Source organism: Lissotriton helveticus, chromosome 2_1 (genome assembly GCF_964261635.1).
Source record: "Lissotriton helveticus chromosome 2_1, aLisHel1.1, whole genome shotgun sequence".
Classification (NCBI taxonomy): Eukaryota; Metazoa; Chordata; class Amphibia; order Caudata; family Salamandridae; genus Lissotriton; species Lissotriton helveticus.
The window spans coordinates 1,294,116,096-1,294,143,598 of NC_136059.1; the positions used below are offsets into that span (position 1 = coordinate 1,294,116,096).

Below are 27,503 nucleotides of genomic sequence, written 5' to 3' on the forward strand. Positions count from 1 at the left end.
TGTAGAGTCGGATTGCATATACGCCAGGAGTCAACAAGCTTATGTTGCGAAATAGCTTGGGTAAACAATTTATGTGGTTTTGTGGGAATATAAGTAGCATCAGATTTTCTATCCAAAAAAGGATCAAAAGGGTGGTTGCAATCCCCCGCAAGGATGAAATTATCATCCATAAATTGAGTAATACGGGGAGAAAGGTCAGCCCAAAAAAGGGGTTCACCCGTCGTAGGACCGTAGACGTTGAGGAGAGAGATTGGAACACCTCTAAGTGATAGTCTGACATGGTTCCATCTGCCATTTGTATCAGAGTCTTGAGAAATGACCGTTAGAGGAAGCGACTTGCGGCATAGAATGGCAACACCATTACGTTTCCCATCACCCTGTGAGAAAAAGACTTCGCCCACCCAGCCTCTCATGAGTTTATCAGATTCTGTATCCGAGAGGTGAGTTTCTTGAAGAAATGCAATATCAGTATTTAATTTGGCTAAGTGAGAGAGAATGCGCTGTCTTTTAACAGGGGAGTTAATGCCCTTAACATTCCATGAAACCAGATTTAAAGACATAGGTTACAATAAAATTCAGAAATCAATTGAGCAATGCATCCAAGAAATAATGAGGAATAGGAGAAGAAGCAATTAGAGATAGAAGAGCGAGTGATTATAAGGATATGGAGAAAAATAGGAATAAAATGAAGAAGAAAGATGAGATGTACAAGGAGAGTGAAATCAGAACTAGGAAAGAGGTCCAGGAGTAACGAGTAAATAGGGAGAGATAAAAAGGGAATGCAGATGGGTGAAAAAAGAGGCAAGAAATAGAAGTGAATGAAGATAAGGAAAAAGGAAATATAACCTGAAGAAAAAAGAACATCATCGTAAAGGAAAACAGGAGGGTCTTTGAGGAAGGAAGGGGAAGTGAAGAGGGACAGAAAACAAAAAAGGTACAAAAAACATGAGGAAAACATACCTACTAAGGGAAATGACGAGAAGAAGATGAGGGGGGAGGGAGCCAGGTAGGGAAGGCAACACAACTGAGGACAACCGAGCAAGGAACCGGGGAGACGTCATCATGAATCAGAGGGTTCCTGTGAAAACAAAGACGGAATAAAGCTGAGAAAACAATACACAACAAGGAGCAATAACAAGTAAAAAAAAAAAAATGAAGATAAGGGAACGAAACCTAATGGAATTCGAAAAAGGAGGAAAACAAACAAGCAAGCATGAAACATTAAAAAGGGGAAAACCAGAACAACAGAATGCATAAGTAATGCGTCAACTAGCTAACAGAACCAAAAAATCAAGTTAAGACATGAGGCGAACAACAGCTCAGCATGAAAAGAGCGTAAATCACCAACAAGTATGCATTATGAACAGTCAGCCAGGAGAGAAAGATGAGGGACCAGAAGTATCCATATTAGAGGTACGATGGGCATTGATGAAACTCTGCAATCGCACTGGATCTTCATAGGTGGTGGTCTTGTTGTTATAGGTGACCTTAAACAGACACGGATGGTACAGGCCATATCGAGCACCCATAGCGCGAAGGGCCTCTCTCATGCTGAGGAAAGCTTTCCTACGGTTGGCAGTAGCTTTGGCATAATCCTGAGCGAAGAATAATGGAGATTCAAGCCAAGTCAGTTTGGGATGAAGCTTGGCGGCTGCCAAGACTTTCAAGAGGTTGGTGTACTCCAGGAAGTACAGGATAACACCCCTTGGCCTTTGTGACATGGAGAGGGACGTAGGTAAACGGCCTAGACGATGCGCACGTTGGATGTTGAGAGAGGTATCCTGCGGTAGGTGGAGCAGTTTAGGAAGGAAGGATTTAAAAAAGGCAATCGGGTCGGAACCTTCAAGATTTTCTGCAAGACCGTAAATGCGAAGGTTGTTACGCCTGCCCCTATTTTCCAACTCTTCCACCTGCTTCTGGAGAGCTCCTACCTGTGAGGACAAATGTGTGACCTTGACTTGTGATTCTTGAAAAGATGCAACAGAATGTTCCACCGAAGAGACTCTCGTTTCAATTTGAGACCAGTTGTCCGTGAGAACTTGAAGTTTGGCATTAGTCTCCTCCATAAAAGGACGAAGTGTTCCAATTTCCTCGAGAAAAGGACGAAATGAGCGGATTTCCTCCTGTAACAGCTCCATGGATACAGGAGAGGATGGCTTGGGTGGAGAGAGAGGATGTTTTTTTAGCCGCTTGACAGTTGCTTTCCCCGATGCTGTGGGAGAGGGTGTTTCCATAGGTTCCTCCGAGCCCGAGGGCAAAAGAGAGTCCTCAAGTTGGGAGAGAGCTGAGAAGACTTTAGAGTTCTTAATGAAAGCCACCCTTGTAGATGTCTTGGAAGAGAAGCGAGACATGTGTTGCTGTTTTCCCATGGAAGTGAGCAAAGAACGAGGAATCAATGACAATTGGTGAGAACAATGAAATGTGCCGGAAACAACCGCAGGGATGAGGAGGCAATCAAAGAGACCAAAAGGCAGGAGAGCAGAGACGTGCAGAAAAGTACAGCATAGAAGAAAGCCACCAACCTGCACTGAAAGTTTGAATTATAAATGGAGACCAGCAGGGGTGATGGGCATTCCCAACTGCCAAAACCTGTAGGAATGACAAGTCACCAAGTCATCAGTGAGCTGAAGAGTATGCAATGAGAAGGCTTCTGCGGCATTGAGGCAGTTCTCATGGTAAAATGTCAACTGGTGGGGATAGTACGTATTCTACCATCCCTGCGTGCAATAAAACGGCAGTGGAAACAAGAAAGCCGAGTCATAGGACAACCAGACGATATAATACTTGGGAAGAGTCAAGCTGTGAGGCAGAAGGAAAGCGAAGGAAATAGTTCAACATGCAGGCAAATATATTCCATAGCGTGTAAAATGGCGGCCATGCTGCGTGAAGAATATTTTACCATCATGAATGTGGCGCAGAATGAGGAAAACAACAGGTCTGGACCCTGAGAAGGTGCTGAGGCGGGCCGTGAATATAGCGACTTACATTTGTAGACGGAACGGGGAAACCGCAATTGCCGCTGCGGAAGAGCCGCTCCGTGACAGGAACCACAAAATAGCCGCTGCGGACACCGGAGCGTCCGTGGTTGTGGTACGTCGAATAACTGCGCCTCCTTCGTCGGGAAGATGTCGTCAGGATCGCCACTGCATGGCGGAGGTGTTCCGATGTCCTGGGACGAGCTTCAAAGCAGGAACAGTGCGGCTTGAAAGGTTAGACCCCCGGCACCTCGGCGGAGCGTCACACAGGCGCTGCCATCTCCTACGGCGCCAAGCCACGCCCCCTCTTTCAGACCACTATTAATAATGAAACATTTCTCAAATCTAGAATAAAAATCACTAGTGTCTTCGTCTTGTTTCTGTTTACAGGCTGAGATGGCATCCCAATCTTCCTTTTTCGTGGCTAGTAATCTTGGCAAAACTTGTATCAGTAACTCGGGCAATGCTTTAGCTTTATCCCCAAGACCGGTACCTGGAACTCGTGTGTTATCTTCAGTTTCTAATGCTGTCCAATCTATCTTTTTCTCTCCCACCTCCCATTCTTTTTCTTTGAGTTTTTCATATATGCCCGCAGGCAACAGGACCTTTAACATTTTAATGATATCAGGATACGTGTACTCTCCCATACGGAGCATGTCCTTTAATTCACGGTTAAACCCTGCTGGATCTTTATCGTGACAGGGAATTAACTTCTTCATTTCTAAGAGTTCTATTTTCGTGATAGGGGTGTAGACAAATACCCGTTCTAGACCACCCCCCTCTACCTTAACTGGATGTACTTCTCGTAACGGATTCTGTCTGTCTATGTAGAATGATTTTCTTTCTGGGGGTGAGACGGGAACAAAATGTGGATTCAGGAACGTTCTGTATTTGTTGCGTTGTTCTAATATGACACTAATTAAATCGGTACCTAGACCTTTCCATCTGTTGAGGAGTAACTCGTTCAATACATCATGTGGAGGACCTGGATCAGAATGCTGATCCTCATACAGTGTAATGAGGTGCTGGATCATATACGTACCCACCAGACGCTGCTCGGCTGGGGGCAGTTTCAGAAACGTTTGGGCCACTATTTCATCTGGAAAAGTGGTAGAATCACTAGTCCAGCGGACTGCTGATCGGGCTAGTTCTTGTTCATGCATTGTACTAAGCTCGCTATAACCTATTCGTGATTTCAGAATTTGATCGGTGGCCTGGAATACTTGTTCAAGAGAACACTGTTCTGGTACTGGAGGAGGAAAAACTTTCTTGTAGTCTAGGCGTGAATGTCGGTCGGAAAGTCTAGTTCTACCTACATACGCTATTCTGGAGGGATTCTCGCTATCTACCTCTTCATTAGAAGAGTCATACTCTTTCTCGGTTTCTCTTTTTGCTTTCTCTTTCTGGTGTATACTTATAATTTCCTTACGAATTTTCTTGTACATGCTGTCTACACTACCTTGTGTCTTGTGTTTTCCCTCGGCTATATTATCACTCCACTTAGTCAGACCTTTCATCTCTTCTTTATCTTTATCAGGATAATCCTGCTCTCTTATTAAACAGTTAATCAAGAACTGTAAAATCATGTGTTGAGTCTCGGTTTTTCTGTATGCCATGGCTTCGTGAATACTTCCTGGATTCTCTCCTGTACGGATAAAACGATATATTCTGTCTAGATGTTCCCTCATATCGGGCAGGGTGGCCAGAAAGGTGGCAACCCGTCTTAAACGTAATGAATATATTACCATGTGATCTTCGCCTGGAACTGGATCATATATACAGTCAGTAAGAAGTCGCTTGAGGTCTGCGTGTTTAGCCGGTTTTGGCGTACGCTGTAACGCTGCGTCATGCGGCGTCAGTCGTCTTACTTGAGGCGGGGTGATAGGAGCACTTCCCCCCACTGCTCCTGAACTAGAATCGTCGGTTAATACTGGACGTGCTGGTAAAGTGACTGGCAAAGCGGGTACATTTACTGTGGGCTGGTCCGGGGGTACTGGCACATTAACTTGGCCCACGGGACCAGCGGCTGGAGGAACAGGAATTACATTATTAACAGCGGGCTGGGGGTGAGCAGGCGGAATAGGATTTGCATATGCTGGGACTGTGTCGTCCAAATAGGACGAAAGAAAAATTTCAGCTGCGGTCGGTTTATGACGTAGCTTAATCGGGACCAATGGTGGCGGTAGATTACAGGGTGCTTCCGGGGTTGCCTTCGGCAAGCCCTCGGCAAGAAGAGGATACATACCTTTAATAAGGGCATTTCTCTGTCTGTCTGACTGTTCTGCTCTAACTCGTTCACCTTCTTCTATTAATTCTCTTTCTTGGGCTTTTTCTGAGGATTCCCTACTTAATTCTGTTTTTCTGAATTCTTTTTCGGTTCTTTTATGAGATTCTTTGCGCCATAACTCGATGGCATCTTTCTGGGACTGTCTGGCTTTCTTTTTCCATAATGCTTCTTCTACTCGCATGATGCACTCGGCATCCCATGTACCTGATACAGGCCATCTATATTTCTCTTCAAGATCTTTAGTATAATCCGCCCATAAGTCTAGATATAATATGGCATCTAAGCCATGCTTGTGATACATGAAATGTCCAGGACTGTCCCTAGGGGGGACAGGAACTGCTTCTTCGAGTAACCCTTTTCTGGTTTTTATCTGACGTAATTTCGAGAACAGAGGCATTTCAGGATTCTACTTGCGAACACAATACACAATAATCACAGTAATGAAATGGCAAACAAATCACTCATACCATGACATAGAAATACATTAATAACAGTTCGAACAGAATACTACCTGATACACTGAAAACAGAACACATGAATTTCTCGAGAACGGACTTACTAGAATTTCTGGATGCACTGCTAAAACAGTACAGAACATACCGGTCTCATAAAGAGACACGTCATACCGTATCCACCTAGGTGAATACTTTGGACTGGATCTGTGTACCCAAACCCATCGGACCAGGAACAAACTAATGTTCCTGTCTAGATACTTCCCCCGCAACGGTACTCACCGGGAAGCAGAAACTGGAAGGCCTCGGACTGGACTGGACTGCTACGACGTCGGACTACGAACTTCGGACTTCAGAAACAGGTGGGCCTCCGGATACCTCGGACCTTGCTCTCTCGGCTTGGGCTCTGGTCGGGACGAACCGCATTCCACACCGCCTCGTCTGGATGCCGGACCGCAGTTCCCGTCTCCTCCGTGGGCCTGAGGGAGACTTGAAGCAGAAATATCTGCACGTGCACGGTAGAGTTCCGTCACGGCTGCAGAGGGTCAGGGGGCCTGCGTTACATCGCCAGCGTGTGGGGAAGGGGCATGTCCCTATTCGGGCGCCATTTATGTGGTAAATAAATAATTAAATACCGGTACTATTTTTGAATACATTAACAATAACAGATAGCTCAATAAATAAGAGGCAGGATCCGAGGAATCTGAGTCGAACGGGCTTTATTCAGGCAAAAGGGAAGGGACAGGATCGGGACAGCCTGAAATAAAATAGAGAGGCAGCTGCCACGTTTCATCAACAGTACAAAGTATACATAGTAAGACATTTCAATTACAGTGCATACAGTAGGCGTAACTAGTGACAAGCGTAAGATAAGAACACATGGGTGTGAAAAGAAGGCGTGCACAGGGCGTACACGTAGACATGTGATGAGAACGTCACAGAAGTGTCATGAATGGGCGGAAACATGGAGGGGGCTACCTGAGCAGCTGGAACCTTTAACCTAGTGGTGCGCGCAAACGGGCAATGACGTGTTACCGGGGAGAACTGGGGGCTATGACTTCTGCACTAGAAGAGGAGACTAAAGTCTGCGGTGTCAGGACGACATGTACCTATAGCATATCTGATATCTGGTGTTTGGAGTACATGTTGATAGAATCTAAAAGTTATCAGGGCAAAGGCTACTTGACACTAAGGCTGGTGCATGCATATATTCTACATGTATTGCGTGTGCTATGAATCTTCTATGAATACTAATACAGTAATTCTCTTGCATGGAGACAGAAAGACTAGACTATAGCTGGAGATGTTTATGCAGTTCAGTAGCTTAGGAATGTGAAGACGGAGAGCTGAACTGATAACTAGAAGCATAACATATTCTTGGCAGACAGGCAGGCAGAGCCAGGCCGGGCACCGCGCTGCGCGGCAGGAAGTAAGTGAAGGGTCAGGGATGCAGGTGGGGGCTGCTTCGCTCCTCGGAGTGGGTTCAGGAGACTGGAGCTTGAATCTGGTGTCTGGGCCCTTTGAGGCCTAGAAACGGGGACAATTCGGTGAATTAACGTGCACACTGTAAAACGTGGCAACATAGGCCTAATACTCGTTGCTTTCACGAGAACTGGATACTGGCATACTAGAGTTGGACACAACCATAATTGCGTCTTTTAATCGATCATAGGGGGATATATGCATATCGATCATGCACATATAAAATAGGATGGGGAACACGTAGGCACATATGGCAAGGCAAAATTCAATTTTCCTCACCACGATTCATTAGAGCTCTGTTATGGCCCAAAATATGCCTTTCAGCTAGCAGTGTTGGGTGAGATCTTCACCTTTCTGTTCCTGAGCTCCCCCTGAAGCACCCTCATTGCGGCCCATAGCGACTGAGTATTTGCCAATTTTGTTGTATTGGTTCGTGCTCAATCCTTTTGTGCGTCCATCCGGCAGCTCCCCAATACTTCCGCCGGTCTGGCGTCACCCTCAGCCTCTGCCAGTCATGGTTTCTTTGGTCTGTTGAGTTGTCTGACAATCACGCCCACGCCTTTCTCGCCGCTGGACTGAGGGCTCCCCTGCAGCACTTTTCAGGGCATCCAGTGGCGACACTTCTCAGAACAGGGTACCCCCAGACCCTCCTGTGTGAGTACCCATATTGCTGGGGTCTATCCGGCTCTCCGGAGCCCACCTTCATCCCAAGCGGGTCCAGCCCAGGTCATTAATAGCTTTAGTATGCGTGGTCTCTAACCGCCACTTGCTTGAACCATAGGGCCCCTGAGCACTGTTCAAGGGCACAGAAGACTTACCCCCTCAGTCTCCTGATGCACCACACGAATGCCATTCCCAAGTCTCTTAGAGGCCCAGGGTTGCCTCACCACTGCCCGTAATATAGTGTCTCAAGGGCTGTGTTACTGACTGCTTATTCCCAAGCATGTGACCCACACAGGCTGGCCCATGCTCTCCCAGTGAGCACACAACAATCTATCCTGCCCTTACGGCTCTTGCGCCGTTCCAACGTACCAGTGGTAGAGGGAGCCAGGTAGGCGGGGGGGCTCCTCCTGGGTTTTTGCAGTGCCGGTCGTACTACACTCACCGGATTCCTGCTTCGGGCCGCACCCAAATCCTCAGACAACCCCTGGGTCTGGCGCTTGTGCCGTTGCATTACATAATGTCTTGTGCTTTGTTTTCTTCCATGCTGGCTGGTCTCGGGGTGTGGAGTTCTCCAATGCCACCACTCCACATGCCATCAATCGTCCTGCTTGGGCATCCTGGACTGTCGCGCACCTCGAGCCTCAAGGTCAGGCTCCTCGCCAATCAAGTCGGATGTGGCAGTGCCATGTTGGCGCCACCCGCGGCTGCCGCTCGGTTTCAAAGGCTTGTTTCGCCTCTGGAAACCTGAAACTTGGCCAGGCGATCACCGCAGGCACCCGGTGCCCTCTCCTCCACAAGGTGCACTTAAACCACAGGGATGTTGTTGGATTTTACGGGGCTCCCACTATGTGGCTAGCGGAGCTCTCCTAATCTGCGGCCACCTTAGTCTGCTGCTGACCACACCCTCCTTTTTCCTTATATTTCTGATCCACAGTCCTGATTTACAGGCGCCTCAAACATACACAAGATATTATAATTTATGTAACATTCCATGTATGTGCCTGAAACACACATTTTCTGGAATTCTATTGACTGCATTATGAAGCATCCTGTTGCAGTACAGTTATCATATTTGTGAAACATAACACTACCTTCATAAGATAACACTTTGACACTTTAACACTTCTCTTCCCACACACCCTCATAAAATATGAGAGTTATTTTGCAAATATAACCCACTACTGTTTACCCTATTGTTTATCCTTGACTGGTGCAAGAGCAAGTGTGTAGCATCCCAACAACAATCTCTGGTCCTAACAGGAGCATGTGCAGGGACCAAGATTGCTGTTGGAATGTAGAATTCTAATATTGCTGTACATACCGTTCTATTTGCGATGGTTGACTTTTGTTTTTCTGCTGGGCGATTGTTTTCCCCAGCAGCTCCATAATGATGAAACATTTCTGAATCACAACGAGTATCCCTGTTTTCTGTTTCTGTGGGATGCAACACACATCTTTTGGCGATGATTCTAGAGCTGCCAGCACACATTTGGAAGCTAAGTGCATCTCTGTGACTTCACAACTGCAAGTACTTTTGTCACGTCAAGCCTTCATGTCTATATTCTGCTTACTTGGTTTCACATTGTCTCTATTTCGGCTCAACTGCTGAGTGAGCTTGTGTGTTCATTGCGTCCTTATTTCAGCTCCGGACCTTGTGGTTGTCTGTGTCTCAGATAGGCTGCACTGCCACTTTTATTCCTTCACCTACTGTGACGTCGCACACTGCAAGCCTGTATCGTGTACTCTACCACCCACTGTGACGTTGCACTCTCCACGTCCTCATCGCTTGCTCCATGGTTTCACTGTATCCATGGGTACGGGTCCAGCTTGGCTAACACATAGAGCTACAGCTTTACTTCACTGATGTGCATTTTATTTTGTTTAATGCACAAAGCGTCTACTTTAATTTGCTGATGCGCACAGCTATATTTAACATCACTGATGTGCACAGCTTCATTTTTATTGTATTTCGCTCACTTGGGAGTTAAGTTTTTTCTCTCTCCTCGCTTACTGCTACATTGGATGTGGATCTTACCATCTGTTGCGTGTTGCAACACAATTGCTTCATCCTATTAGCTTATTATGAATTTTGTTCTATGGTGTGCATGTTTCATTCTTTTTCTCTACCAACGCCGATGTGCATGGCTTTATGACTGAACACTATAGGAACACAATGTGATATACAACTCATACTTCATCCACATTGTGGTTCACTCAATAGAGTTAACAAAGCTGTTTATTACTTCCATTCTTATTGTATGCTATTATGCAGTCCGTAAATCCTCCTCCTTCATTTTTAGAAGTTCCAGGTGATCCAACTGTTTGTTGGAAAAACTGGTACAATGCTTTTGAAACATACTTAGGGGCCATTGGAGCCTCAAGATTTTGTCCACACAGAAAACAATTCCTATTGATACATTCTTTGGATTTTGAAGGTCGTACTATTTTCAAACATTTTCCTAACATTGAAGGTTCTCTGGAGGAATAACTGGACGATTACACAGAGTGTATTACAAAATTAGAAAAGCGGTTTGATGTGCAAACTAGCATTGTGGTCTTAAGGCACACATTTGTTATGAGAAAAGAAATGTCTGGAGAAAGTGGTGATGTTTATGTTTCTGCGTTAAGGAGATTGGTTGCTGAATGTTGTTTTGAAAACATTACAGATCGGTTAGAGATCAATTAATTTGTCATTGCTCGAACAAGATTACTCAGCAAAAATTGTTGTCATTAGCTAACCCATCACTTGAAGAAATGCTTTGCATTGCTAAAAGCATAGAGACTTCTCAAATATCTGTGAAGGAGTTGAAAGAGAAGAAAATTGAAAATGTAAGCGTAGCTTAACAAAAGTTTAGAGTCTCCGGAAATGTTAAAGATAACACTAAATCTGAAAGTTTATTAAACAAAGCAATATATATTTTAGACGTGGTAATTTGCCACACTTTAGAAGTGGAAAGCTGTGTCCTGCAAATAATGTCACATGCAATCTTTGCAACAAAGTAGGTCACTTTGCAAAGGTGTGTCAGAGTCATGTAAAAATGAGCAATAGGAAAACCTGTTTTATTTCCACTTTAGGAGAAGACATTCCTGAAAGTTGTCTGGATAAACTACAAGAAGATTTACAAGACATGGTGCCAGTGATAGGAGAGGAGGTTGTTACATCAGGAGATCTATCCACTTTTGTAGATCCCTATGTTGATATATTGATTGGGGGCAAATCTGTTAAACTTCTTGTAGATTGAGGAGCATGTTTAACCATGTTACTTCAAGAATTTTTCAATGAGTTGTGGCCGGGAAGGATACTTGAGCAGCTTGACCTAGCGCCAGTATCTTATGAAGGACATCACATTGATCTTGCTGTTTTTTATGAAGATGTGTTAATCTTCAAGGGAGGGAACATTTTTAGGAAGGTGTGTGTGGCTGTTAAAGAATTATGTATCCTAGGTTGGTTTCATCAGAGTTTTTTTTTAGAATTATTTTAAAGCCTGGTACCAGTGAAGAGGTGTCTGTTGTAGATGGAGATATTTCTTCTGATGACTTCTCCACTATTTCTAATCTGTTTACTAAATATCCTAAAGTTTTTTTTCTGATGAGAGTGAGTGTAACACAAGTCAAGTGAAGGAGGGGTCAACTCAAGTGAAAATAAGCTACGCAGTGTTCTTTTTTTAGTCAGAGATGATTTAGATAAAGAATTAATGAGATTATGCGATTCAGGTATCATTGAACCTATGGAATCTTCCCCGTGGTTGTGTCCACTTGTGGTTGCTCATAAGAAAAATTTAACTCTGAGAATCTATGTGGATTTGCGTAACCTGAACAGGGCTATTTGAGTCAATTCGCATTCACACCCTAAAATGTCTGATTTGTTGTCCTCTGTATCTGGAGTTAATTGGTTTAGTAAGCTGGATCTTGCATCAGCCTATCATCAAGTTGGATCCCAGTTCTATACATTACATGGCTTTTGTATCACCAATGGGTACGTTTCAATTTTGCAGGATGCCATTCAATCTATCTTTGGCAGCTTCTGATTTCCAGAGAATTATGTTTCAATTATTCAGAGGTGTGGATGCAGTGGTTGTCTTTCAAGACGATGCGTTAGTCTACAGTAAAACCAAGGTTGAACATTTGTTATTATTAGAATGTGTTCTGTCTATCTTAAAAGAGAAAAACATTGTGTTCAAGAAGTGTGAATTTGTGAAAATCATAGTTGAATACTTGGGATATGTCATCTCTGATTGAGGCATTGAACCCAGACCTGGTCTTCTCAATGCCATTATTGATGTTCAAGTGCCCAAAGACAAGGCTGCACTTAAGTCATTTATGGGGATGTGTGAATTTTATTCTCGATTTGCTCCTGAGTACACTTCTCACTGATCACACCATTAACAAATTTACTTTAACAAATATTTTGTGTGGAATGGGTCATGTTCCGATGCTTTTGAGTGCATTCAAAAATATTTAGCTGGTTCCAGAGTTTTGAAGCCATTTTATCCCAGTTTACCCTCCTGCACCATGGTTGATGCATAGGATATGATTTGGGGCAATACTTACTCAACAGAATGGGGTGACTGAGCACCCTGTCAGTTATGCATATAGAGTATTGAGGGATGTTGAGATGCAATACTCCACTTTTGAAAAAGAACTGTTGGCATGCTGATGGTCTATACAAAAATGCAAACCATATGTTTGGGGGACAAAATGTACAGCTAAAACAGACCACAAGTCATTCTGGCTGGTGATAAAATTAGGGTCCAACTCCTAGAATTTTGAGATTTGCTTCAATTTTGTTGCAGTTAAGCAAAGCATGCAAGGTAAATTGTTTTACTTTTTCAATTTACTTAGTTTACTCCATTCTGCCATATGTCAGAGTCCACTACCCCACTTTTCTCCTGTCCGCCACATGAACCACTCCCTCGGTGAGCTGCCACTGCTATGGTGTAGGGAGCATTGGCATAGTCAAGCTTACTTGTGATGAGTGAACTTGTGATGAGTGACTGTGTGAAATGTCCGTCTGGTATTCTATGGCAGCACTTGAAGATCTTGCATAGCTGCACAGGATGTGATAACAGGAGGTAGTCACTGTGTTGACTTGCCCTTTAGTTTGTTGTCTAGGATGATCCCCAGATTTCTTTCACGGTCCTTGGGTGTGGATGTTGGTCCTATCCTTAGGTGTGGATGTTGGTCCTAGCTTCAATGGCCTACAGGTGGAGACCCATGGGGAGATCTTATTTCAGATGCTGAGATTATAGCTTCTGAGAAAGAATTTAACTCAGTAAAGTGGGCATTTATGTTTATATTATTGGCCCACATTGGAATTGGAATTAGCAACATATTCTTTACATTGTTTTTTGCTAAATAACAATCCTGTAGTCCAAACATGTGCAAATTGGTGTCTGTCACAAAAGGAGGAGGGAGAACAGTGCCTGGTATGCAGCACACAATTAGCCCAGATGCATTGTGGTAAATGCAGTGCATTTTAATACTCACTTCAGTTGAAGTTATTATTCACCATTTTTGGCACAGCCAGTGTTGTGTATCTCTAGAGACATGTTTCAGGATTATTGCCCTTCTTCAGTAAAGAGTAAAAAGTGGAATTTGGGTATGCTGGCAATGCTGCTCACAGTCTTCACAGGTTTAGCACCACTCCAAGAGCACAAATGCGTCTCAGAGCTTGTCAGCCCAGTAAAACAGCAAGGAGCCATTCACAAAAGGAGTAGGGAGCACACTGCCTGGCATGCCAGCACAAAAATTAGCCCAGATGCATTGTGGTAAATGCTGTGCATGATAAAACTCACTTAAATTGAATGTGTTTAGTATTCACCATTTTGGTGCAGCCAGTGCTGTGTATCTCTAGAGATGTGTTTCAGGATTATTGTCCTCCTTCAGTAGAGAGTAACAAGTGAAATAGTTCTGTGTCTCTTCCTATTAGCAGAGAAACCAGGCAGGGCTGTCTACTATCACCATTGTTTCATGATATAGTAGTGAAACCACTGGCATGTGCACTTAGAGAACAACATAGAAAAGAGAAATTGAGATTCCCAGGTTATATACTAATTCTGTCCACACACATGGACAATAGGCTACGTAGGCTATGTGATGTAAGGAACTCTTAAACTAATCTTTTACCAGTACTACAGGAAGTTGTTTGCTTTAGGTGAGACTGTGACGTATAGTTCAATTGGAATTTTATGTTACCTCTAGGTCTGAGCGAGGTTCGTGGAGTTCCACTACGCAGAACTCTGCAAAGTGGTAAAAAAACTCAGTGAGCTACGTGGAGTTCTGAAAGGGGCATTGCTGCTGCACTCGTTCTTGTTACGTTTTCCATTAAACATAACGAGATGTGCGTTCTTGTGCCAGAAATGGCACGGAAATGGCACTGCGCAGTTCGCATGGGCGCGGCCATCTTAGGTTTGCTCTGTTTTATGGCGCTGGGTCTTTTTTTCAATCTCTTCCTAATCTTCTTAATCCTACACCTCTAAAACCTATCTACCCCTCATTTTTTATTATATCCTTACCCTGAGTCTTTGTGTTTCTGTATTTTATGTTTATTTCAAATTTATTGTGTGACTTTTTGTAATGTATTTTTCGCTTTACTTTATTTTTCCTTCCTTTCTTCTTTTTCATTCTTCTACTTCCTTCTCTTCCCTGGCCCCACCTAGCAGGGAAGCAGCAGCGCTAGGGCCCCCGAACCACAAAGCTGCAGCCACCTATTTTGCGGCTGGCCATGCATAGAAAGGGGGCAGCCCTGCGCTCAATTCACTGAGGTGGAGGTGGCAGAACTGTTTTGTTATGTGCTGCAACACCTCCCCTAACCCCTCGTAGCATGCAGCAGTACTAGTAGCAGCTATACACTCCAGGAGTGGAAGCAACTTTTGCAGAGGGTTCCCTGGGCGATTCACCGCTGTTCAGAGATCAGGTACACCCAACAACAGCTGACGCACCGGTGGGAACTCATCTAGGACTGGGACCAGTACCTGTTATATGGGCTGGGTATGGAAGTTGCGAGGATTGGTGATTATTTATTGATTGTGTTCTATCTATGCTAATATTGTTTTGCCAATTAGCAAGCATGTTGCTAATACTCAGGTAAGTTAAATTTATGTTACAAATATTATGTGATCATCCTAGTGTAGACAGGTGACGCTACCTAGTCCTACTCATATTGTTGGCACTCGCTTGGACTGTTTATTTAAGAAATCATGCAGAACCTCTCTGTCTTGTTACTGAGATAGTAGTGTATTAGACAGTGCGCTAGTGCATTCTTCTTTCACTTCACTGTGCCTTTATAGTAGCTCGTACAGTCCCAACTCCCAACCCCAAGTGATTTCCCAGCGATGTGTAGAAAGTATTAAGTAACTAGTAACTATATATGTTAGCAGGTATGCATTGAAAAAAATGCAGACTGAGGTGACCGGTCAAAGGTTGAGGGATTCAGAATGAGATAAGAGGCAAAGATCAATCATTGCAATTTATTAGTAGTTCGAATGTAGTTTAGGAAACTTAGAAAAGGGTTAAGAAATTAAGGAATATGTTGACAATAGTAGTAGGAGAGGAGATCTAATTTCTAAATGTTAAATCAAATGTTACTGCATTTGCCTCTCCCAGTCAAAAATGTTGTGGGTAGATTAACTGTACCACTAATCTTTTTGAGATTACATTTTTTATTGCAATTTTATGAAAACAATCAACCAATGCCAAATAAAGACTTAGCGTGACCTTGTGCTTTACACAGCCCTGTATATATAGTATGTATACAGAAGCCAAAGAGGCACTGTTCCTTCCGTTTTTCCCTCCCTCTCCTTCCTTCCATTCACCATATTGCCTTGTGTCTTTCAGAAACTTGGAGTTGTGATGGTACTTGTTAATCCTTATCCGGGTCGGTAGAAGCACCAGTCTCTGGCAAGCATAATAAGCGTAAGTATTTAGGGCAGGTGAGTTCACGGAATTGAGGTGTGAGTATTGACAAAAAAAGGCTGCCATAATTCCCCAAAGGCCAAGCCCTTATTAGACAGCATCAGTGTTATTTTCTCCATCCTCAATGTGTGCCATAAACGTTAAAGCCAAACCGTATGTGTGGGAATTTGGGGGGGTCCTCCGATGAGTTAGGATGTTTTGTATAGCTGTACCTAGAGCTAACCCTAACAGATGTAAAATGTACAGGAATTTACATAGCGTAAATCACCAAGCGGTTTCTAAGCGCTTGCTTAGGGAACCCGCCCTGGTATTCCCCTGTGAGATAACCCCGGCAGGGTATCCGCAAGGTGAAAGCCAGGTATCCCGCCGCGAGGGGCTGTTGTGGAGATTAAGCAAGCTATTGCCCAGAGTCGCAGAGTGTGAACCCGTGAATCGAGTAGGCACAGGAGCGAGAATGGTCGAGTCCATGGACATTTTAGGACTCAAGACCCCGACGAGCCGGGAATTGAACCCTGGTCCCGGGCTGACCTCTGCTTCCAGGTCTGCCTCCTCTAACCAGTGATCCACACTTCTCCCCTAACCAGTGAGCCACTCTTCTAGACTTTAAAGAATATGTTAGTGGGTTTGGCACCCCTAAGAGCACATCAGCTAGGAATCTGGGCAGTTGAGTATCCAGGTGGGTATCGATCTCATCCAGTATCTTAGTCCAGTACTGTTGTGGGTACTTGCATTCCAACAGGACATGTACCAGCGTATCTTGTACCTCGCAGCCACGCCAACAGTATGCCCTCTGCTTGGGATCGACCTTATGTAGTTGCGCTAGGGTGTAGTACCAGTAGGTTAATGCTTTCGTCAGCATTTCAGTCAGCCTTGTGTTACTGGCTGTGTGTCGTGCTCTGTGGTATATTATCTCCCATTCTTTATTGCTTAGTTCCCCCCCAAGTCCTTCTCCCAGCGGGCATGGCTCGTATTGTATGTGTGTTTGTGTGAAAAGTTTTGTATTGTGTAAAGGTCAGAGATTAGCTTCTTGTCCACGGTCCTGGTTATAAGCCACTTTTCGTATTGTGTAAAATGTATCTGTGCTTGGGGCCTGTTTTGTGGTTGTAATGCTCAGTGCCGGAGTTGCCGATATCACAGCCTCTCTGACTCAGGTATTCCATAGTCTGACTTGACCTGTGGAAAGATTGCACACCTTCTACATCAAAGAGGTGTCCTAGGGCACGGCACTCCCAGTAGCGACATTGCGTAAAAGTAGTCTCACCCACCCCTAGTCCGAATTCTGGGTTATAAAAAGGGTGGAATTAGGGGGGAAGGAAAGGTAGTTAGGTTATGTTTGGTACTGGTCTGATCCCATGCCGCAAATATTGCGAGTGTTATCTGGGACATGTGCAGGTTTGGGGGCCTATGTGGCTTTTTAAGAAAGGGAACCTTTTGGTGAGACGTGCCTGCCACTGCCCGGTCTTGAAACAAGCAGTGTTTCTCAGATTCTGTACGGCTCTATTCCACAAGTTGTCTCAGTTGTGCTGGCTGATAACATAACTGTAGGTCAGGAATTCCTAGTCCTCCCTCGCTGGATGGCAGGAAGCCAATAGCTTTTTTCATTCTCGGTTTGCGGTCTTGGCAGATAAATTGCAGGCCCTCCATCTGCATCTGGCGAATCAGACCAGGTGGGGGCCTCAAAGGAAGTGTTTGAAACAGATACAGGATTTTGGGGAGGATAGTCTTTTTAATTGTGGCTATTGTCCCTAGCCATGAGATTGGATAGTGTTTCCACCTTTGCATGTCAGAGTGAATTTGGTTATGCAGGTTGCGACAGTTAATAGCAACAATAGCCCTCAGTGTGGGTGCCATTTGAATTCCCAAATAGGGGACCTTGGTGTTTGACTACTGTATGGGATGTTGAACCCGCAGACTTTCCATTACATGAGATGGAAGGAGGAGGTTAAGTACGGCGGATTTTCCTATATTCACCTGCAATCCCAAAGCCCTTGCAAAGGAGTCCAGCTCCGTAAGGAAAGCTCCCAACAAGGTATCCGGGTTGGCCGATGTCAAAAGGACGTCATCGGCTTTAAGGCTGATAGTGTGGACATCTCCTCTGAATGGACGCTGAGAAGGGGTAAATGTTGACCCTTTCGGTCAGTGGTCACCTCGGAAGTGGACTCAAATCACCAACACAGCATTCCACTGAGAGAGGCAAGGAATAAAGATGTAAGATACCAGAATTTCAAGTTTGGAGTGGCACATTTTATTAATATTTCACAAGTAGAAAGATAAATGCATATTAATCCTGGCTCTAAGGCAAGTTCCTACAAAGGATCCAGACTTCACTCTGTCTGGGGTAAATGCTAGATGACAAATGCTCAAAATATCTCAAGGCAAGACTGGAATAAAATGTATACAAATGAACACGAGCACAGCTGATCAAAGATCCTATGCTACTGAGCACATTGATGTAGGTTTCTAGTGCATTCAGGCAAAATATTTAAGACAGATCTATACTTATTAGGTTAAACATTTCTATCAGGACCCCGAATGGATCAAGGCTAGGAAGGCACAATTAGAATTAGCTCAGAATAGGACATTTTGCTATTAATTCAGAGTCAGGTGGTTCCTTGATATGAGACCAGTCCCATAATGACTAGGAGAGAGAGAGATAGCTGAAAGGTTATATCAAAGATATAAAGGAGCAAAAGGGGTCTCTGCCCTGGGAGATTAACAACCTGAGTGAGGCGCCGGTGTCCCAGGTCAGAGATACGGCTAGCCGGAGGACAAAACCACGCTCAATGCCAGGCATCTGCAGAAGAGTCCTGCCTTAGAATCTGACAGTTGAGTCTGATATACCTGAAATTGAGGAACCAAGGTTCTATGGTGACGCACTGGCCTACGCCCTTTCAGTGTCAGCAGTTTAACCACAAGTGTCCTAGGACACCGGAAGGATGTCTCTAAGGAACATCTTGTTACGGACATTTTGAAATAGAACAAGTTGTAAATTTCTGAAAAAAGGACATCTTTGTCACGTACATTTATTATTGCGAGAGGTTGCTGTTTTTCACTTTGTGCAAGCTATGTTTCAAAATATTAGTTTTTGCAATGTTTTCAGGAAGCTGTACCAACGGACACCAGTCTGTGCATGAGTGGGTGTCGGCCTTTGTGGAAAATTACTACTTCACCTTAAGCCAATTTGCCACGTTATTTTCAGTGCAGCAGAGAAATGTTTTATTCACATTATTGTGGACTCTTGCATTTTGTTAGGCCAAGACATGTCTTCTGGGCCTCAGCCTTGGGTCTATAACCCCAGGATTCAGGGAGTTAGCGGAATTAAATATGTTGATCATGCCTAGCAAAAAGTGAGGGTTTTTAAGCATATTTCAGGTTCTCTGTGGCAGGGCTCCAGGTGGCTTTTCGCTATTAAAACAGCTAAGAGATGCTCTTCCTGGTGATCAGATGGTAGAGCGTGATTTTGACCCTTCATCATCACCCCCGTCTTGTTCATTTATGAACACACTCTTTACTGAGTATCTTGGCGACCCTACATCCAGTGGGGGTATCCAGGGCATGTCGTTAACATAACACTTAAAGCTACCTTGAACCTGATCTTCCTTCTTTGGTGTTTCTCCATCTGACCTAAGGAGTATGTTGACATATTCTGCATCTCGGTCATTAAGCAGACGCTCATACTGGGCGGCTGTAGGGCTCCTGTTCAGGTTGTCCCTGCCTGGGGGAAGAGGGGGAGCAGTGGGTATGTCATAGTGGGTGCCAGGCTCTGTTATCTCGACCATTTCTAATTGTACTCCCGTCCCATCCCCAGGAACCCTATCCATGGCTTCATACTTCGCTATCTGGTAGATCCCTGTGCTAGCATAATTCATCCCAACTGCCTTGGAACCTAATCTTTTAACGCAATGGCTCCCAATCTGAAAAGCGCAACACAGTATTATGAAAATCCCAACAATCGGTATTATTAGCTTCAAAATTCCTGTGAGCCACGAAGGCATCCAGTCAAAATTGAACCAGTCTGTTGGAATAATGTCCGCAGGGGCACCTCCTTCATCGACCATTTCTTTTCCCAAGTTGGTCAATTCCTCAATGGCTCTTGCTATGGATCCGTTGTCCTCGTCATTTCCTGGTATGAACGTGCAGCAAGACTTCCCTATTTGGTGACACAAACCACCGTCTTTGGCAGTCAGCATGTCCAGGAAGTAGCGATGTTCCAGAACCATTAGTCTCAATGGGCGCAGTTCTTCCCTAATGGCATTTAGTCCGTCTCTGGTGCTGTTGATGGCTTTCATGACCTCATAGCGCGTCACTTCCAGCCAGCGAGCATTAGCCTGAGTTTGGAACATTGGGACTGCTCCTCCAAAGAAAAGTTGGGCCTCGTTGAAGAGGGGGAATGCTTCTGGAACTTTACCAAGAGCTTCGCCTGCAAAGTACTCCGCTGTTCGCCGGTGGCGGTGAAGGAATGTCACGTCGCCAGACATGGGGTGTGTCAGTATGTGAGAGGCATTTGATGCCGGCACAACCAGATGTACTTCATGCAAAGTCACCAGAGAGCACAGTCCGAGCCACTGAGGAGGTAGGTGGAGATAGAGGCGTTCTCCACAAGCCCAGTAGTAGTCCATTAATGCGGAGGTGCCAAACTGCATATCGAAGTTGAAGACGGTTCTGTTACAGTCTGTGTTACGCCCAACAGAGGTGGAGCCATTGCCTAGGAAACAAAGAGAAGGGTTTTTTAGTTTAAATGCTTTTTTACTTTCGGACATTCCTTCCCCATCCCAGGTGTATCTTTTCCCTTCCTTATTCCAAATATCCTCGCAGCCTTCCTCAACATCCCAGTCGATGTCTCCCACCCAGTCTGTTTTGCCAGCCCAAGGGGGGCCTAAGGAAGCTGCCCTGCAGAGTAGAGTATGGACATGGACCCATTTATTTTTGACATAGAGCTGTGCTTGCATGTTCAGCACAGTTCTATTGTTGCACGGACAGGAACTTTCATCGTGTGGTACAGATGCATCGCACTCGGCTGGGGGTGCCGTCACTGCAGTAAACCCTTGTTTTCTAATTACTGACTCATGAAAGTGTGCGTTTCTGTGTTTTCTTCGATACAAGTTTTTTATCTCTTTAGTTAGGGCGATGGTACCGGTGATAACCTTGTATATGATGGGGGTGTAGTCCCATATTGTGGTATTTGCAATGTCTGTATCTAGTTCTACCGTATTGACCTGTATCTGACCTTCTACGCGGCACAGATACAAGTGCAGAAGGCACATGGCGATGTGTGGGGGGAACTCTCTGGGAAATAGTAGTCTGTCAGCCCCTACTGCATGGGGAATGTATGAACATACATAACAGGACTCATTTGTAATCCCCTTCCCTACGGCTGTCATATCTCTGTACCAGGAGTTGTCTACCAGGGAAGAATGGACTGAATGATCTCTCACTGATAGCTGTAGGCCTAGTGTGGGCCCTAAGCCCTCTTGTATTTCCACAAGATGATCGAATGTTTTGTGCCCTGCCTTCTGGTTATTTGCATTCTTGCGGGGGACAAGGGGTTTTGTTCTGTAAGGGGCAATAGCAAATCGGCGTGATCTGTGGTGACGGGAAAGGCGTTGGCGGGACACTGGTTGTCTTTCTGTGATGTTGGCAGACCTATCCCATGACCTATTTCTTTCCCCTGGGGTGAGGAGTGAGTATTCAGGATGCACACCGGTGGGTGTGCTGCTGGCTATACTATTTTTGGGGAGTTCGGGACCTATTGTGTGTTGTGTTGCTGTCTGCTTTTTGAGTGTGACCGCTGGCACAGTTGCTGGAGCAGTGTATTGTAAGGCATTTCTATTCCCTATCTCATTAAAGCTCTTTACAGCAAAAAAATAGACGCACCAAAAAGTTATTAGTGCCACTCCAACAATGATACAAAACATAAATGTGACAAGAGTACATAACTTTGCATCGTGGCTGCTGTATCCCTGGATCAGCACGGGTGTGCCTTCTTCTTCGGCAATGGACGGGAAACCGCTGTCCTCATTCAGGGGGACCATGGGCATGTGTCTTTCCTCTCTTAGTTCATTGTCTATTGCTGCGGAGGCACAGGAGCAAGCCGAACGTCTCGCCGGTGTATCCATGCTTTTCGTTCAGCTATCCGGACGGCAGTTGGAGATGAATCAGTCACTGCAAAGGGGCCGTCGAATTTGGGGTCTTTCCACTTCCTAACGTGCCTCCGGATAAAGATCAAAGTCCCAGGACGGATAGGTGGGAGCTCAGGATCGATGGGGCCCTTCTCCTTCCTTCTGGATACCTGGACAGAGAGGAACTGCGCAGCGCGGGTTAGTGTGCACAAGAAGTCATAAAGCTCAGCCTTAACAATGTCAGAGGATGATTCAGTATCTGTTTTGGGCCTGCTGGGAGGGACCGCTACATTTATGGATCGTCCGGTGACAAGCTGGTGGGGCGTGAGGTGGTGATCCGAGCTTGGGGAGTTTCTTAATGAGAAGAGGGCCAGCGGGAGACAGTAGAGCCACTTTTTGCCAATGGTGGCGCTAATTTTGCTTATTTTGTTTTTGAGCAGGCCATTGAGGCGCTCACAAATGCCATTGCTTTGAGGATGGTAAGCGGATGTCAGCTTGTGTCTGATGCCTAGCATTGTGGTGAGAGAGGAGAAGATGGCGTTTGAAAAATGGCTTCCGTTGTCTGGTCTAATGGCGGAAGGAATTCCAAAGCGGGAGATGACCTCACGCAGTAGGAATGTGGCTGCTGCTTTTGCATCGCAGTGGACACAGGGTCCAGCTTCGATCCATCGTGAGAAGGGGCATACCACCACAATGAGATATTGGTAATTTTGGCACCGATCAATCATATCCACATAGTCGAGGTGGAGTTCTTTGAAGGGGCCAGAGGGTTTGGTAATGGTGGAGGCCACTGTTTTGAGAGTTGGGTTTGGTGAATACTGTTGGCAGACAAGGCATTTATTAACAAAGAACTGTATTAATTCGTAAGCATTGGGAATGAACCAGTCTGCTTGCAATGTGGTGGACATGTTATCTCGGGAGACATGTGCGGGAAGGTGAAGTTGATCCAGTGCCACCTGCAGTAAGGCTTGTGGCATGACAGGTTTCCATGACATTGTCTGTCTATAGATAAAATCAGCAGTGTCCTGCTGTACTCCCCTCTTCTTCCATAGCTCTTTCTCTTGTTGTGGTGCACTTTCTTGTACTTCCCTGAGATGTAGTTGGGCAATGTGATCGTATTGTTGTGTGTCATCGATAGTGCATAAACCAGGTGCGGCAGAATGGTCATTATTTGTGTCTGAGTGCTGGGCTGGAGCTACACTATCGACCTGCTTTTGTACTTGTTCCGTTAGTGTTATTGTTTGTTCTGTCTGTTCTGATGGAGCAATAGCCTGAGCAAGTAGGATAGGGTGATATGGTGCAGGTACGGGTAAGGGGCCCCTGGCCGCAGCTTTGGCTGCCCAATCTGCCAGGGCGTTTCCTCTGGAAACAAAGTCCTGTCCATTAGTGTGCGCTGCGCATTTAACAACGGCTACCTCAGTTGGAAGTGTGAGTGCTTCAATCAAGTCTTCCAGCAAATCTTTGTGGCACACGGGTGTTCCATCTGATTTGAGGAACCCGCGCCTTTTCCAGTGCAGGATGCTTGAGTGTGTCGTTGTTGTGACATATGCAGAGTCTGAGTAGACTGTGATGCGGTCGTCGGCCCCACAGTTTAGAGCGGCAATTAGTGCCACTAATTCAGCAGCTTGAGCGGAGTAATGTGGTGGTAATGTAATGTGCCGTACAATGTCAAAGCAATCGGAGGACTCGTGCTGTTGGGCTCTAACCACTGCGGCTCCTGTGTACCTGATCCCTGTCTCCTGGTCAATGGTGGAGGAACCGTCAACAAAGTATACTGTGCTGTCAGTCAGGGGTCCTCTTTTGCTGCTCCTGATTCATCTGGGGAGTATGTGGCACAGACATGAGTGTCGTCATCTGATGCTACAATGGGATGGGCAAAGAAGGTGGCAGGATTGACTGTGTGACATTTGACAACCTTCAGGGAGGGCAGTGACAGGATGACTTCGTAACCGGACACTCTCTGTGTAGTCAATGTTGTTTTGGCTTTCTGAATTATAGCAAAGACAGCGTGCTCGGTGTACAGTGTCAGCGAGGATCCCATGACAATGGGGGTGCTTTTCTCCACAGCAAAGGCTGCAGCAGCCAGGGCTTGTTCGCAGGGATAATGACCTTTCATGACTGAGTATAGCATGCCGCTGAAGTAGGCAATGGGCTTATGGCCCATGGGGTATTTCTGGGTAAGGACTGCAGTCATGGCCTGACCATTGCAGTGTGTGAACAGGTAAAATTCCTTTGTGTAATCAGGTGTACCTAATACTGGTGCGTTTGTAATTTCATCTTTGAGTTTTCTGAAGGAAGCTGTCATTTCAGGTGTCCAATCTACTTTATTTCGTCTGTCTTTTGCTGCTTTGACTGCCTTCAACAAAGGGGCAGTTATTGTGGAGAAGTCAAAGACCCACTGGCGGACATAATTCACTAATCCTAGGAACTTCTGCATGTCTTTGACAGTTTGGGGCTCTGGTGTCATTTTTATGGCTTCGACTCTGTCTGGCGTTACTCGTCTCCCTGATGCTGAGAGTATCTGGCCCAGATATTGTACCTCTCTTTGACAGTACTGGAGTTTGTTTTTGTCCACTTTATAGCCTATGTGGGCTAGCGTGGTGAGCAGGGAGACTATCAGTTCTGCACTCTTGTTCTGTAGTGCTGCAGAGCAAAATGTCATCAACATATTGCAGCAAGGTGCTGTGACATTGGAAGTTCGATAGATCCTCTTTGACGACTCTGTTAAAGACGCTGGGAGACTCGCAGTACCCTTGTGGGAGTCTTCTGTAAGTCATTTGCACCCCATTGAACGAAAAAGCCAATAGGTACTGACTGTCTGGGTGAAGGGGGACGCTGAAAAACGCATTTTTCAGGTCAATCACGGAAAAGTATTGCGCATTCGGGGGAACGTTGGTGAGGATGACAGAAGGGTCTGGGACGATGGGAAACTCTGGTACCACTATGTTGTTGATGGAGCGCAAATCATGAACTAGGCGCCACTGATTTGTTTTGGCCTTACGCACAGGAAAAAGGCACGTGTTAACTGGGGATACACAGGGGTATATGACTCCTTGATCTAGCAGGGCTTGTATTGTTGGGGCAATGCCTTCCACTGCTTCCTTAGAAAGTGGGTACTGTTTAACTCTTGGTAAAATAGCGCCATTTTTCAGTGTTATTTTAAAAGGAGTGGCTGAACGGATGAGGCCTACATCATTTGTACCAGTGGTCTACAGATGCGGCGGGACTTGTGCCAAGTCGGCTTCTTGCACTGAATCAAATGTTGGTGGGGCACCGGGTGTTCTGTTTTCCACTGTCACTGAGAGGGGTACCTCATACTGATATATTATCTCTGTTATGGGGTATTTGTCAGGATCACCAAAGAGCTGGTCGTCTACAATGTCTCTTACTTGGTGTTCGGGTTCGATGAAAATTACACAGGCCCAGGAGCGCATATCATCGTCCCCGGCAATGAATGCCCCATAAGTAGGTGTAATGTGAAGAGCGAGTATGCCTAGGATCATGGTTTTGTTCGATATTTGGTAGTGTTGGGACTGCGGGCGAAAGAGAAATTCCTTTGGGAGCTGGACAGTGCGCTGGTGTAATTCAGGGGTGTTGGCTATAACGATGTGCACCGCAGTGGAGAAAGCTTGTTCATCCACAGGGCGAGCCCTCATTTGATCTGAAGAGTCAACCGTGAGAGCCATCATCCGTGCCAGGGGTGTACCCGGCATAGAACACACCATTGTACCGTTCTCATGGAAGTGAATTGTCATATTTAATTTTGCCATGAGATCTCTCCCTAACAAGTTGACTGGAGAGTGTGGTGAATAAAGCAGTCGTTGCTCCAGCACCCGGTCTCCTATTTGTAGGGGTACTGGCTTTGTAAAGGGGACCCTTGCTATCGCCCCAGAGAATCCCTGTGTGTCCGCTACTTGATCAGAAATAGGCAGGTGTCCGCCTGTAATGCTGGAGTACGTGGCGCCTGTGTCAATGAGGAAGCTATATTTTTTGTTGTTTATCGTGACCAGGACGGTGGGGTCATCTTCACCGCTCATGATACATGATAAAACTGGGCACACAAGAGTTGTCTGTGGGCTGTCCTAGTGAGTGTATCCTCCAGCTTGGTACCGCTGGATTGTGCCCTGTGTGAAGGAGTTGTTGGGAGTCATCACCATTCCTCCTTGAGGTGTTGTATTTTGGGCTTGGGACATCATTTGGTACGTGGATACTTGCTGTTGCGGCTGTATGGGAGCTTGCATTTGCTGGGGCTGCATGGGGACTTGCATCTGCTGTGGCTGCATGGGGACTTGCATCTGCTGTGGGGCCGGCTGGGCATAAGCATACAACATCTGGGGCTGTTGTGAAAACGTCTGTTGTTGCTGTAATTGTGGAACTACTTGTTGGATGGGGACTTGGTGGATGGGGCCCATGGGTTGCTGGCCTTGCTCTCGAAGCCTAGACCGGCAATCTCTTTGCATGTGGCCCACTTTGTGACAATAGAAGCAAGTGCGTGGGCCTGACTGTTGCTGGGCCCTTTGCTGTCCCATTCCATTGCCTCTTCCCTGCATCCCAGTGTTTCTATTGGTGTCGTAATACTAGTGTTGGCCATTACCGCAGGCGGGTTGTGGTGATACGTACTGCACCGGGGGCTGCTGTTGGATGTACTGCACTGTGGGCTGCTGTTGGGCTTGCACATACTGTACTGTAGGCTGTGGCGGGGCCTGCATGTACTGTATGGCGGGCTGTGGTTGCTGTTGTGTCTGTGCTTGCACATATTGCATGGCAGGCTGTATGGGCGGCTGCTGCACTTGTTGAGGGGACTGGGCATTAGCAGTAAGTGCATTTTGAGCGGCCTGTGGAAAGGTGGTAACTGCTGTCATTTGGCTGACAGGTGCAGCCAGCATGACCGTGTCTAGGGCGTCCTTTTTCTTAAGTTTCTGCTGCACCAGTTTGGCAGCTGCATTTTCTATAGCTAGCTGTCTAGCTTTCTCCAGTTCTATTTTCTTTTTACAGAAATGTATAATGTGGTCTTGTATTTCAGGCCAGGGTTTTCCTTCCATGGCTACTACTCCATCTAATTTCTCCTGCACGTCGTCTGGCAATCCTCTTTTGACCATGTGATAAAAGAGTCTGCTATTTCCTCCAGTGGTATTCCAGGAGTCACCCAACTCCTGGTGCCACTTTTCCTTCATCCTGGAAATGAAGTTAATCGGATCTTCATTTGTTTGCATAGTTAGTGACATGAGAGACCCAATATCTGGAACATCAGGATATTTTAATCTCAACTTAGTCCAGACTGGTGCCCTAATTTTATCAAACGGTTCGCCATCGCATGTTGTGTCATTCATAGTTATCAGTCCTTTACTGATACTTGTGAAAATTTCTTCTGCTTCCCCTCCCATTATGGAAATTAGCAAACTTTTCATATCGCCAACCCCTGGTTTGGTGCCTGTAGTATTTTTCTCTAGGGCCACTATCCATTTACTTGCACCCTCCGTGAGGGGCGGGAGGTTCTTTTTAATGGCTTCCTTCTCCGCATAAGACCAGCAGTTATATATGGGGGGGCCTTTTGCTGTTTTGTATAATAGCAGCATCTGCCGGCTAATCCCTACACCTGGGAGCTTCGGAC

At 45.6% G+C, this 27,503-nt stretch overlaps 1 pseudogene; it reads right to left on the reverse strand.

Moving 5' to 3' along the window:
* Positions 1-23,126: 23,126 nt before the first annotated feature.
* LOC144820241 (uncharacterized) lies at positions 23,127-24,086 on the reverse strand (annotated as a pseudogene).
* Positions 24,087-27,503: the final 3,417 nt, after the last annotated feature.